Here is a 6,000-nt window from a genome sequence, read left to right on the forward strand (position 1 = left end):
AATACTCGAGGAAGGAGGGTACCGAGCCCTAATAATACTCGAGGTATGATGTATGGTTGTATGGTAACGAAGAGGGAATCGAACCCTACTAATATTCGAGAACTAGGGAACCGAACCCTACTAATATTCGAGGAAAGAGGGTACCGAGCCCTAATAATACTCGAGGAAAGAGGGTACCGAGCCCTAATAATACTCGAGGAAGGAGGGTACCGAGCCCTAATAATACTCGAGGTATGATGTATGGTTGTATGGTAACGAAGAGGGAATCGAACCCTACTAATATTCGAGAACTAGGGAACCGAACCCTACTAATATTCGAGGAAAGAGGGTACCGAGCCCTAATAATACTCGAGGAAAGAGGGTACCGAGCCCTAATAATACTCGAGGAAGGAGGGTACCAAGCCCTAATAATACTCGAGGTATGATGTATGGTTGTATGGTAACGAAGAGGGAATCGAACCCTACTAATATTCGAGAACTAGGGAACCGAACCCTACTAATATTCGAGGAAAGAGGGTACCGAGCCCTAATAATACTCGAGGAAAGAGGGTACCGAGCCCTAATAATACTCAAGGAAGGAGGGTACCGAGCCCTAATAATACTCGAGGTATGATGTATGGTTGTATGGTAACGAAGAGGGAATCGAACCCTACTAATATTCGAGAACTAGGGAACCGAACCCTACTAATATTCGAGGAAAGAGGGTACCGAGCCCTAATAATACTCGAGGAAAGATGGTACCGAGCCCTAATAATACTCGAGAAAGGAGGGTACCGAGCCCTAATAATACTCGAGGAAGGAGGGTACCGAGCCCTAATAATACTCGAGGAATGTAGGGCGTAATGCTCTTTATAACGTAAGATATGAAAGTAAGTTAATACAAAAGAAAGTATGAAAGTATGAATGAAAAAATATAAGTTTATGTGTATTGTATAGTGTATGATTAACTAGAACTCACTCAGCGTAGCTGACTTTTAGTATGCACGCAGGTGAGTAAAATGAGACAGTGTAAGGCCCCGAACCCGGTAGCCCTACTTTCGCGTCGGATTTACTCATAAACACAGTCCTTCAAATCAGAGTTTATTAAAACTTTTCGCGGAATATAAAACATCAATCATTTGTTACAAAACATTAAATCTTTTCTTTGATACCATAACACAAAACTTTATATTCAAAACATTTTTACTTCTTTCTTCAGATGCCAGCCGTTCAATCCATGCCATGCGTCATCCTCTCGCTAGCACTGTAATCGGCTCACCTGCGTGCATACTAAAAGTCAGCTACGCTGAGTGAGTTCTAGTTAATCAGGCAACATACAATCCATTCCCATATATTACTTCCTGTATCCGAAGACACATATTACTACCTTAACCTTGTATAAATATCCATAGGAGGATCGTCACGTAATATCTATTAAAAGAACCATTACCATTACCCTACCATATATAATTTCCATAGGAGGAACACTATACTATCCATAGAAGGAACACTTTACTATCCATAAAAGGAACACTATACATTCCATAAAAGGAACACTTTACCTTCCATAAAAGAAACACTATACCTTCCATAAAAGGAACACTATACTTTCCATAAAAGGAACACTATACTTTCCATAAAAGGAACACTATACCTTCCATAAAAGGAACTCTATACTTTATTATTTAATATCCATGTAAGGAGCTAGTCACTTCCCTCGACGATACGTGCAATATCCGAAGATCGTTCACGTACCGGCAAGCAATCATTCATCTATTTCACATTATCCATATAAGGCATACACATAAAATTTATATCATTTCGTTCATACTTTCTTACTTTCTTTAGTATTATCTTACTTTCATATCTTACGTTATAAAGAGCATTACGCCCTACATTCCTCGAGTATTACTAGGGCTCGGTACCCTCTTCGTAACCATACAACCATACGTTATCATTTCTTTCTTCTATTATCTCTATCATGTTCATACACATAAACATACATAACATACTTACCTTATACATAGCGTTACAACCTGACAGTACGTGCAATATCCGAAGATCGTTCACGTACCATCAAGCAATCATTCATACATTTCACATTATCCACATAAGGCATACACTTATCTCTTAGGATAAGCGTATTAACAAACATATTGAGTATGCACACAGCCCCGAAAACATAACACATAAATGGGGCTAGAAACTCACCTGAACACGGTTACGTTCACCGTTAATCGTTATCCCTTTCTTCAGTTGTGCACGGCTGACTGTATAACAAGTACACGTATCAAACAACTATCACTACTCATATCATCTTTCCAGTCTTAACTACTACCCACAACGAACGGGGGTCCGGGGGCAGCGCCCCTGGCAGCGGGGTCTAGGGGCGGCAGCCCCTAGCAGGGTCCAAGGGGCAGAGCCCCTGGCTGGGGTCGAGTTAAACCTTAGGCGAACTTAGCTTTAGGCGAAGTTAAACCTCAGGCGAACTTGGCTTTAGGCGAAGTTAAACCTCAGGCGAACTTATCATCAGGCGAACTTAGCTTGCAGGCGAAGTTCATCAGGCGAACTTAGCTTGCAGGCGAAGTTCATCGCTTGAAGGCGAAGTTGCACAGATGAAGGCGAAGTTGCCCAGATGTCCGCTGTTTCGGTTTCTGATCAACATTTCGGGCGATTTTAACACCCTTGTTAAGGTTCAATACCACCCACTACACTTCCCGACCATTTTCGGTCGTTTATACACTAAAAGCTCGGATCTTTAAACTTCCAAGATCAAGAATCATACCTTTTGAGCTTGTTTGGATCTCGTTTATCTTGGTATCACCACTAATCTTTCTCTCTTACCCGGACCTCGCTCGATCCTTCCTTCTTTCTCGGCCCGGCCGGCGGCGGTTTTGGGTGCTTGGTGTGTGTGTATGTGTGTGTTTAGGAGAGTGGGGAAAATGAAGATATTTTGGGATTTTGGGGGTATTTATATCCCTGAAATCCCATTCTCATTTAACCCATCTCAATTAATCCAAATCCATAACCAACGTCCATTACCCGACACTAGCCCGACCCATACCAACTCCTATTCTTTTATTTATTTCCTGCTAACCCGAGTAAACTTTCCCTCTATTATTAAGTAATATAATTAATATTATCTTGAAATTTCGGGATGTTACACACAGTTCGTACAAATCAGAGTTCATTAAAACTTTCGCGGAATATAAAAACTTTCATGAAACGTTACAGCAATCCAAAACTTGCCTCAATTAAACATTCTTGTCTTTCAAAATAAACGTCAATTACATTAAAACATCTTGAGTCTTCAGATGCCAGTCTCCTATTCGCCCACCATGTGCCCGCTCAAGCTAGCTGTCTGTAACAGCCCAGCTACCACCGCATCATAATATTGTCCGCTTTGGCCGGGACGTACCACCATCGCCTCACGGATTTGCTTTTGGTTGCCCAGGTGGTCACCCATCCTCATACTTCTCCAACCTGAGCACGCTTAACTGTGGAGTTCTCCTCTCATCCACTACCATTAAGCGCCCAAAACGCGTTATGATGGAGAAGGTATCCACCTCTTTATAAAGAAGGCTTAGTTCTCCTTCCCAACCGATGTGGGATGTCACAATCCACCCCCCTTAGGGTCCAGCGTCCTCGCTGGCACCACCGGTCCGGCCCTGGCTTTGATACCATTTGTAACAGCCCAGCTACCACCGCATCATAATATTGTCCGCTTTGGCCGGGACGTACCACCATCGCCTCACGGATTTGCTTTTGGTTGCCCAGGTGGTCACCCATCCTCATACTTCTCCAACCTGAGCACGCTTAACTGTGGAGTTCTCCTCTCATCCACTACCATTAAGCGCCCAAAACGCGTTATGATGGAGAAGGTATCCACCTCTTTATAAAGAAGGCTTAGTTCTCCTTCCCAACCGATGTGGGATGTCACACTGTGTTTATGAGTAAGTCCGACGCTAAAGTAGGGCTACCGGGTTCGGGGCCTTACATCTCACAAGTCACAACTCACGGGCAAAACAGTAATTTCCAATCCATCCGATATTTATTTAATTTTTTTATTAACATTTAACACAAACCAAACTACATCTGGATAATGGGTAAACGAGCAACAAGCTGCCCCACTAGCCGATAATTAAAAAAAAATCATGAATCATCGGGAACTAGACATTCTAACGTCACTAAATCTCCTCCCGAGCCTTGCTCTGACCTGACCTGACCTGATCCGTTTTAAACAAGAACCTTTTCCCGAACAAACCCCGAGTCTATGATATCCGAACTACCACCGTAAACAGCTGAAAGGATTGTGGGATCAGGGAAAACATAAGCTTAAAATAATGAATAACGGGTCAACCCATGAAAATATTGTACGGGTCAGGCTAACCCATAATGTCTGGAGTTTTTATCTTTTTACTTATAACTAATATGTTACATACTAAATAGTATAGGGACTGGATTGTAATAGTTGTATAGTTGAAGGTATATTCTATGACATTGGGTTATTGTACTTAAACAATCAGATTAGTCATAATGAACTATCGATGATTTGAGTATTCTTCTTCTCTTCTGGTTCTTCTTTTCTTAATCTTAGATCACTCTATTTTGATACGTAACATAATATGCCAAATGTGATTCAGATTATCAATAATTATATTGCATACATTATAATTTATTTTCTTGATAATGCAATTCAAAAGGTTCTATGTATTAAAATACACTCTGAAATAATTCAAACCCTTTAACCCATTGGATGCACTTCAATCACATAAACAAATAAGCTAAACTAAAAAAGAACAGCAAAAACTTAAAAAAAAAATAACTTAAAATGTTTTAAACAGTTGATAATAATATTGTGGGTGACTTGTATACTCTTTTCTTTAACCGGGTAACAGCAAAATCTCCTCCCAAGCCTTGACATGACTAGCCCGTTTTAAACATGAGCCATCAGAAACAAAGCCAGGTCCTAAGATTTCTGAACCACCACCAAAAACAACTAAAGCTTCCCGAGTCATACACGCTAGTCAATAGTCATACACGAGCCATCCCAAACAAGTCATGTTCATCCAAAGCTTCCCGAGTCACACACGCTAGTTGCTTGTATTCAGGCTTTAAGTAAGATGAACCCTCAATGACTAATTACAATATTATACGCACACACTTAATTAGCCAAGTATTTATACTTTTTTAATATTCTATGATTTAAGTACAACGCCTCGTGTATAGTTGATTTGTTTGCTTGTTTTGGCCAGACCTGTTTAACTCGTCGCTCAATCTACCCTTTCACTACTAAAACATGGTTTTATACTGTTAGATATATAATCAACTCACATTTCTCCTATACACTATTTAGAATCTTATCTTCTACTCGGTGAACAACAAACCGACTCACAAGCAACAAATGAGTAAGGTCAAGTAACACCAAATATGAACACAATCTTTTTCTTCCACTCACAAGTATACCATTGGTTGTGAACCAGTGAGTTTTGAGGTAATGGTTCTCACGGTTCCAAAAAAAAAAAAAAACACCGTCCCAACTCAAATGGTTGTAACGTGCCTCTAATTCCCGCCAATAAAATACTTCAATATAGTCTTTATAATCATAAACAAATTAGAAAATTACTTTTAAGAAACATAATCTCCAAACATGATAATGGGAATAATGCAGTGTACAACTGAAGGAGGCTAGAACTTAAGCCAGAACAGTTAAAATCAACATAAGCGTTCACAAATGATACGTAATCAATCTATCTTACCTCGTCACAAGTTCTTTTCTTAGATGATTTGTAGTGTAGTGGTGTTTAGTTAGAGATATCATTGGATATCCAAGAATCTTCATCGTCTTTTTTATCCCATATTCCCCATCTCCACTTCAACCCGGGCCAACGAGCCATACACCTAGACATGAAACTTTTAGATGCACTTTCAACAACATTACCATTAATGAGCAACGAGACATTTGACAAGCCGACACATTGGTCCAGCACACAACCAACACAAGTGAAAGTCAACGACGGG

Source organism: Bidens hawaiensis, unplaced genomic scaffold (assembly GCF_021521415.1).
Source record: "Bidens hawaiensis isolate Kalapana, Puna unplaced genomic scaffold, B.hawaiensis_p1.1 tig00027642_1, whole genome shotgun sequence".
Taxonomy (NCBI): domain Eukaryota; kingdom Viridiplantae; phylum Streptophyta; class Magnoliopsida; order Asterales; family Asteraceae; genus Bidens; species Bidens hawaiensis.